The 9,487-nt window shown below is 39.4% G+C and overlaps 2 pseudogenes; one reads left to right on the forward strand and one right to left on the reverse strand.

The window, feature by feature from the left end:
• Positions 1 to 5,712: 5,712 nt before the first annotated feature.
• LOC112308209 (FUN14 domain-containing protein 2 pseudogene) lies at positions 5,713 to 6,575 on the forward strand (annotated as a pseudogene).
• A 533-nt stretch (positions 6,576 to 7,108) lies between these two features.
• LOC112308216 (large ribosomal subunit protein uL13 pseudogene) lies at positions 7,109 to 7,705 on the reverse strand (annotated as a pseudogene).
• Positions 7,706 to 9,487: the final 1,782 nt, after the last annotated feature.

The raw sequence follows: 9,487 nt of genomic DNA on the forward strand, positions 1-9,487 counted from the left end.
AGGGTAGGAGCTCCTTCTTTCTTTCTGCCACGTAGTATTCCATTGTGTAAATGTACCATAGTTTTTTCATCCACTCATTTACTGAAAGACCAGTTCAAAAGAACCTATGCACCCCAACATTCATAACAGCACAATTTACAAAAGCCAAGTGCTGGAAGCAACCTAAGTGCCCGTCAGTAAATGTATGGATTGTACTTTCGATGTCAAGTCTAAGAACTCTGCTTAGCCTTAGATTTCAAAGATTTTTTTCCCTAAAAGTGTTATAGTTATGTGTTTTACATTTAAATCTATGTTTCATTTTGAGTTAATTTTCATATAAGGTGTGACATTTAAGTCAAGGTTTGCAATTTTGTCTACGGATATCTAATTGATCCTGCACCATTTATTGAAAGACTATCTCTGCATTGAATTACTTTTGCTCCTTTGTCAAAAATCAGTTGGGTATATTTATGTGGGTCTATTTCTCTATTCTGTTCAATTGATCTATGTGTCTATCCTTCTGCCAATGCTACAGAGTCTTGATTACTGTAGCTATATAATAAGCCTTGAAGTTGGGCAGACTGACTCCTCTCACTTTATTCTTCTTTTTCCAGATTTTTAAGCTATTGTTTAGCTTGGGCCTTCTTATGTATATTTTAAATTAAGCTGGTCTATGGCTACAAAAATGTTGCTAGGTGTTTGATTGGAATTGCACTAACCTTATAGATTAATTTAAGGAGAATTAGCATCTTTACTATGTTGAGCTTTTCAATCCTTGGATATAGCATTATTCTCTTTTTATTTAGGTCTTCTTTAATTTCTTTCATCAGTGATTCATAATTTTCAGCATAGAAATATTGTACATGTTTTATTATGCGTATCTCTAGGTATTTCATTTTCTTTGGAATGAGTATAAGTCATACTGTGTTTTTAATATTGACTTGTGTGTGATTATTGTTAGTATATAGAAATGTGATTAATTTTTGTGTGTTGATCTTATATCCTGCAACCTTGCTGCTGAATTCACACATTAGTTCTAGGGCCTTTTTTTTTAATAGATTGTTTGTGATTTTCTACATACACAATTATGACACCTATAAAACAGAGGAGTCTTTTGCTTTATCAAATTAAGATAATTCTCCTGTATTCTTATCTTACTGAGGGTTTTTTCATGAATGGGTGTTGGATTTTGTTAAATGCTTTTTCTTTGCCAATTGATATGATCATATGAATTTTCTTCTTTAGTTTGTTGATATGATGGATTATACTGATTATTTTCTTATGATGAACCAGCTATGAATACCTACAATAAGTTCCACTGAGTCCTGGTTATAATTCTTTATATACATTGTTGGTTTAAATTGACTTTTGAGTAGAATTAGAGGATTTTTTGTATTTGTTTTAATTTCAGAATTTTGATTTCTTTCCTTTTACTTTCTTTCTACCCTTAGGAACTTGGCCTTATTTTTTGCATAACAAATGAGAGTGAGATAATTATTTGAAAAGATTAATTTATTCACTATTCTAAGTGTAATTAACTACATAAAATTATGGTTAATGTGCATTTCCCTAAAGTCCAGAGCTGGCATGAGATTCTTAAAGAAGTCAGGGAATAGAACAAAAGCCAAAGATCATGGCTGTTCATGCAGATGATGATCAATCTTTATTTCCAACCCAGGATTCTTCCCTGAGCTCCAGACCCAGATCTCCAATTGCCTACTGAACATCTCCCTGGGAATATGTCATAAGCACTTCAAACCCAACAAGTCTCACAGAACTCATTTCCTACCTTAACTGGTGGCATTACAATCCACACAGTGACCAAAGCCAGGAACTTTGCAGTTGTCTCTCTTGCTCCCTGTCCAGTTCCTCCAAATAAGTCCTGACGACTCTACAGCTAAAGGTCTATCAAATCATTCCACTCTTTTCTATCACTACAGCCACCTTCCTAACTCAACACTCTCTTCTTGACTACTGCATTTGCCTCTTTCACTCCAGTTTTCCTACTTCAATCCACTTGTCACAATGGCCACTGCCAATTGTCTCCTGGTGAATGTTTAACAACAGTCTCTCTAGGAAAAGAGCTATGATTTGTAGCATTTGCTGATTTCCATGATGTAAATATTCCCATCATGAATGATTTTAAACTACTAACATATCAGTTGGCTTACAAAGTTCCTGAAATTTCAAGAAACTGTCTCTTGGTAGCTGGTAGGAGGCAGCTGCAGAAAATCGCTGGCACAACTGAATTTTTGTAACATGCAAATTTGACCAGGTCACTCTCTGGATTAAAACTTCAATGGCTCTTCCTTACCCACAAGATAAAACCCAAGTTCTTCAGCTCAGCTTTCACATTTTTTTGTGATTTAGTCACTAGAGACTTCACCAACTTCATCTCAGACTTTACCATTTTCATCAAACCTCCCAAACTACCACCCTAATGTCCCATTCATTTTGAATGATTCAACATTCTTGGATTCACCAGGATGTTTCCACCTTTGTATCTCTTCTCTCACTTCTCTCTGCATCTGGTGAAAACCTATTTATTTTCCAGACTTAGCTGATATTCTTCAACATTCTTGGATTCACCAGGATGTTTCCACCTTTGTATCTCTCCCCTCACTTCTCTCTGCACCTGGTGAAAACCTATTTATTTTCCAGACTTAGCTGATATTCTCAGGTAGAACTGGACATGACCATATTGAACTTTATTTAGACTTCTGTCATAGCATCTACAACTCCTTGTCACATCTATTCCTATCTGTATTTTTCCTATACCAACCTGTGAAACTACTTGAAAATGGACAGAATCTTATCTTTATCTCTCTAACACCTAAGGCCATAGACTGGTTTCTAGATACCATTTAATATATAGTTATCAGAGGAAATTAAATTTGGACTAAAACTTGAAGGAAAACTTAAGAGTTGGCTATACACACAAGCATGAGGAGGAAATTACAGGTGAGAGAACACATGTAAATATACAAAGGCATAAGAACACTCTTCAACTCCTTAGAGGGCAAGGTGTATGATGCTTCTGAGGATTTAAAAAAATTCTTCTGAGACCTAGGTGGGTGGTTCAGTTGGTTTCAATGTTGTCCCGTACACCAACGGTTGCAGGTTTGATTCCCAGTTGGAGCATGTAACCTAGGTTGTGGGTTTGATCCTCGGTTGAGTTGCATGCAGGAGGTGGCCAATCGATGCTTCTCTCTCATATAGATGTTTCTCTCTCGTTCTCTCATTCTCTGGAGTCAATAAACATATCCTCAGGTGAGGAGATATATATATATATCTTTATATATATACCTATATATCTTTGAAAAAAAAGGAACCCTCGTGCACTGTTTGTGGGAATGCAGATTGGTGCAGATGCTATGGAAAATGGTATGGCGGGTAATCAAAAAATTAAAAACAGAACTGCGTTATGACCCAGCAATTCCACTTCTGGGTATATAGCCGAAGAAACCCAAAACACTAATTTGAAAGAATATATGAAAGAAGTTTATTGCCACATTATTTACAATAGCCAAAATATGGAAGCAACTCAAGCACCCATCAACAGACAAGTGGATAAAACAGTTATGGTGCATACACATGATGGAATATTACTCAGCCACAAAAAAGTAGAATCTTAACATTTGCAATAGCATGGATGGACTTAGGGGGTATTATGATTTCACTTATATGTGGAATCTAAAGAACAAAATAAACAAACAAAATTGAAACACACTCATAGATACAGAGAACGGACTGATGGTTGCCAGGGAGGAGAGGGTTTGGGGGGCTGGCTGAAAAAGATATGGGGACTAAGAGTACAAACTGGCAGCTACAAAATAATCATGGGTGCAGGGTAAAGTACAGCATAGGGAGTCTAGTCAATAATATTGTAATAATTATGTATGGTACCAGGTGGGTACTGGAAATATTAAGGGGATCTCTTTGTAAAGTATATGATTAACTAATCATTATCTTGTACACCTGAAACAAATACAAAATCGTATTGAATATAAACTGTAATTGAAAAATAAAATTTAAAAATCAGAAAAAAATTCCTTTGAATAAATGAATAAAGAGACTAATAATAAGCTTATCACACTGTGGACTTCAATTATCATTAATGGTGGGAGGCAGTCTGATCCTTTTCACTCCCCACCCCTGGCTCATTTGCCATGTGTACAAGCACTGTGCTATTCTCTGATTAAGGAAAATACAAATACTCCTTCTCTTACTTTCCTTATCAATGATTCCCAAGATTTCTCAGTGTAGATGGTGAGAAGTGGTTAGATTTAGGATATATTTTGGAGATGGAGCTGAGAGGACTTGACGATGGATTTGATGTACATTATGACTCTTCGGTTTTTACTCTGAGCACCTGGAAAAATAGAGTTGTAATTAACCAAGATGGGGAAGGCTGCAGTAGGATCAGGTTTGTGGTGGTGGGAAAACCAAAATTCTATTTTGGACATGCTAAATTAGAGACATCCAAGTGGAATGGGTAAGAGCAAACAATTGAATATACAAGTGTGGAGTTCAGAAAGTAGTATAGAGATGATAGTTAAAGCATGAGGACCAGAGGAGATTATCGAAAGAAATGTCTGACTGAGCCATAAACACTCCAAAGGCTGGGGGAAAAGTGGAGTCAGCATAAGACACTGTGAAGTAGCAGCCAGTGAGATAAGAGGAACGCTATGAGTTTTCAGTGTCATGAAGACTAAGAAAAGAAATTATTGTAACAATGGAAGGTCTCATTGTTAACACATTCATTATTTAATAACGTGTTATTCAGTATCCATGTATTTGAATGTTTTTGAGGTTTTTTCCTTGAGGTTGGTTTCTAGTTTCAAGCCACTGTGATCTAAGAAGATGCTTGATGTGATTTCAATTTTCTTGATATTGTTGAGGCTTGTTTTGCATTCTACCATGTGGTCTATCTTTGAAAAAGATCCATGTGCGTTTGAAAATAATGTATATTTTGCTTCTTTGGGGTGAAATGCTCTGTAAGTATCAATCAATTAAGTCCATTTGATCTAGGATGTCATTCAATGCCACAATATCCTTGTTGATTTTTTGTTTGGACAATATGTCCATTGTTGAAAGTGAGGTGTTAAAATCCCCTACAATGACCATATTGCTGTTTATCTCTTTCTTAAAGTCCTCCAAAATTTTCTTTATATTGACGTGCTCCTATGTTGAATGCATATATGTTTACAGGGGTTATATCCTCTTGTTGGACAACTCCCTTCAGTATTATGTAGTGACCTTCTTTGTCTCTTGTTATGGCCTTTGTTTTATTTTATTTTTTAAAAAAGATTTTATCTATTTATTTTCAGACAGAAGAGAAGGGAAGGAGAAAGAGAGGGAGAGAAACATCAGTGTGTGATTGCCTCTCGCACACACACCCCACCCCACTGGGAACCTGGCCTGCAACCCAGGCATGTGCCATGACTAGGAACCGAACCGGTAACCATTTGGTTTGCAGGCCTGTGCTCAACCCACTGAGCTGCACCAGCCAGGGCATGGCCTTTGTTTTAAAGTCTATTTTGTCTGATATAAGTATTGCTACCCCAGCTTTTTTATCATGACCATTTTCTTGGAATACTTTTTCCCAACCCTTCACTTTCAGCTTGTATAGGTCTTTTGTTCTGAGGTGGGTCTCTTGTAGACAGCATATATGCAGGTCGTGTTTTCTTATCCATTCAGCTCTCCTATGTCTTTTCCACTGTGGCCTTGGAAATGGAAACATCTGCCCCATGTGCCAGAAGCCAGTTTGTGGCAACAACAGCATGCTACTCCATGTCCCACAATGCCAAGCCTCTGCGGGTGTCATCACGAGACAAGATTGTTGAAGTGGCTGCATCCAGTCAAGGAAATTTTGACTCACTGGACCTTGCATAATTTGCTAAAAAGCAGCCATGGTGGCACAAGCTGTTCAGCCAGGAGTCTGGGCCCTCAGCTGAAAAGTATAGCGTGGCAACCCAGCTGTTAATTGGAGGTGTCAGTGGATGGTACACGTGTTTCATACTCTGGAAGGTTGGAAAGTTGGCTGCAACAGCTATGGGAGGAGGATTTTTTCTCCTTCAGCTTGCAAACCATAGTGGATACATCAAAGTTGACTAGCAACAAGTAAAGAAGGCCATAAAGAGAGCCAAGGAACAGCTGAAGATCCGTAACAGCAACCACTTATCTAGAGAGGTGAAAAGCAAAGCTGAGGGGATGACGTCATTTGTGAAGAAGAACGTTCTAGTGACTGGAGGATTTTTTGAAGGCTTTCTGCTTGGCATGGCATCCTAAGGAGGACAACTCATTGTTCCCGCTTTTTCCAACTAGCAGCCTCTTCACTCCATCATAGGACATCGAGTCTCCTCTTCCTCCTCTTCTCCTGTGCCTTCCTCCCTGCTGCAGCATATCTGAACGGCTTCTGTAGGCATGTGGTGGTACAAACTGATACGGCCCTACTGTGGGCCTCATGACAACAACCGAAGAGACAATAGACATTAACTCTCCTCCCAGAACACTCCCCATTTGACTAGTCTGTGGGTCAGCAAGAATGTTCCTTTCCCCCTGCGTAAGATACTTACTAGAACATACTGCAAGATGGCTTACGGTGGAGGATGACATCCTCAAAATTAGTCCCAAATGATTTGGAAAAGGCATAACAAGCACATACATACCATATTATGTGCTGCATGGAAAGGAACTGAATACATTTGCCTTTAAGCATAAAAAAATGACAGAATACCATAGACTAGGTGACTTACAAATGACAGGAATTTGTTTCTTTCTCACAGTTCTGGAGGTGGAAGTCCAAGATCAGGGAGCCAGCATAGTTGGGTTCTGGTGAGTGTCCTCTTTGGGGTTGCAGATAGCTATTTTCTCCTTATATCCTTATGTGGTGTAAAGGGCAAGAAAATTCTCTGGGGTCTCTTTACAAGAGCACAAATCCCATTTATGAGGGCTTCACCCTCATGACCTAATCACCCTCCCCAAAGGCTCACCTCCTAATATCAAACATTAGGGGTTAGGATTTCAACATATGAATTTTGGGAGGACTCGAACATTCAGTCTAACTGTCAGGTTGGTAAATTACTGAGTAAAATTAGGATAAATAAGTATAGAATTAACAATTTTATTGGGCTCAGACTAGGAGTCCGTGAGTCTTGAGGACCTCTGTGTATCTGTCAATTTTCTTCTCCACTTCTTTTCTGCCTGTTTCCGTAGCCTCATGAGCTGCTTTTACTTCCGGTAATGGATCTTGGTCTTCTCCTTCCTTTTCTCTTCCAGAGTGGCTGTGACTGCCTCGTACTGCCAGCCAACCTCATGGGCCACGATTCAGACACACAACTTTGAGGGCCTCAGGAACCACCATTCGCTTTTTCTTGTAGTAGGGTGGCAGGATCCCTTTAAACGCCTTGAGGCAGGCAGCCTGGCCTCGCTTGCTCCCCTGGGGCAGCATGGGTCACACAGTCTGCCAAAAGATGCACGTGGGGCCTGGAAAGTGGTGAGGGCCCCACGATGGGGTGGTGTTCATCCACTTACAGAGGAAGGCCAGGTTCTTCAGCTTGTTTCTGTAAAAATTGCCTGAAGTGTTGATGCCCTCACAGCATACCACCACCACCTTCCGGCCCAGCAGCACCTGCCTGGCCACGATGGCAGCCGGGTGGCCCAGGAGATGACCTCGACCATTGATCACTGGGACCTGCTCCTCTGCCATCTTCCTCAGCCGCCTGGGAAAGGATAAAGAAGTATGGAATGCCATTGGCAACTTAAGAGTTCATCAGTGACTTTGCCAAAGGCAATTTCACTGGATAGGTGGGGACTAGTACCTACTTATAATAGGTTGAGGAGAGAAAGGAATGTGACATCAGCTCTACAGTCCCACCTGGCACTATGTGAGATCAGTTCGTATTAACCAAGATCTTTGTTTCTTCTTGGGAGGCAGTGTATAATACCATACAGATTAAGAGGACAGATTTTAGAGTCACACTGCCTGGTTCTGACTTAACCAGTTGCTAAGTAGGGTGATATTCCTAACATATCACACACTCTCAAGTATTTGTAAAACAATCAACCCATAACAACTTTACCAAAAACTCTCAAAACAGGGAGTTAAAGACCAGAAATTTGGCAGTAAATGGTAGTGACACAATTGATTATACATAAGAAAAAAATAAACCCTGGCTGGTGTGGCTCAGTGGATTGGGCGCAGCCTGCAAACCAAAAGGTGGCTGGTTCGATTCCCAGTCAGGGCACATGCCTGGGTTGTGACGTGGGTCCCCAGTTAGGGGTGTGTGAGAGACAGCCAACTGATGATGTTTCTCTCCCTTTCTCCCTCCCTTCCCCTCTCTCTAAAAATAAATAAATGAAATATTTACAAAAAGAAAAAATAAAAGTGGAGTCTTACACTATACCATATATAAAATCCAACTTCAGGTTTATTAGACACTTAAAAATAAAGGCAAAACTTTGAGAAAGAAAAATAAAAAAGAGCAGTCCGTGACATTCAGAAGCTGCCCTGGCACATGCATCTATGCCTTGTTCTTCTTCTTCTTTTTTTTCTTTTTTTAATTTTAATTTTTATTGTTATTCAATTACAGTTGTGTGCCTTTTCTCCCCATCCCTCCACCCCACCCCAGCTGAACCCCCCTCCCTCCCCCACCTCCACCCTCCCCCTTGGTTTTGTCCATGTGTCCTTTATAGTAGTTCCTTGCCATGTTATTCTTATTTAGACATAAACATAGAATACCAACCTTAGACAAGGTTACTCTGAGATCACAATAAATTCAGAAAAGGCAAGGTCACTACATAATTTTGTCTAAGCACTGTGCCACTCACAAAGTACCAAACACCTCCTCTCCTGGCCAAAATGGGTAACTTCTGTACCAATTACAGCTTTAGTCTTATACTTTTCTTCTTTCCCCATAAATCAGATGTATTCAGATACTTGGTCATAGAATTGCCCTCACTTCTGATGGCATCCAATCTAGACCAAATGTCCACTTTCTTAGACCCTCTTCCAAATCACTCAACCAAGGTTCAATTCTAATAAAAGGTTTTTTTTTCAAATATAGTCTTATTGAGACATTACTTGGTTCCTCATGTTGTGTGTTCTTCATCATACAATGAGTAAATGAACCCAACTTGTTCAATTACAGATGTGTTACTGGTGGTCTTTGGCTGGAGGGCAACTTAAAAACATTTAGAAGAAAATATTGGAGAATACATTTTAGTTTGTGGTAATGAAGTATTTCTTAAGCAAGACACAAAAGCACTAACAATATAGGATAAAATTGGTAAATTTAGTGTGTGGTAGGCAGCCTTTGAGGTGGTCCCAATGATCCCCTCCTCATGGTTTTTACACTCTCATAAAATCCCCCACATTGGGAGTGGACTGGATGTAGTGACTTGTTTCTAATGAATACAATAGGGCAGAAGTGATAAGATGTTACTTCTGAGATTAGGTCATGAATACACTGTGGCTTCTTGGATAATCTCTCTCTCTCTCTCTCTC

Source organism: Desmodus rotundus, chromosome X, assembly GCF_022682495.2.
Source record: "Desmodus rotundus isolate HL8 chromosome X, HLdesRot8A.1, whole genome shotgun sequence".
NCBI classification, from domain to species: Eukaryota; Metazoa; Chordata; class Mammalia; order Chiroptera; family Phyllostomidae; genus Desmodus; species Desmodus rotundus.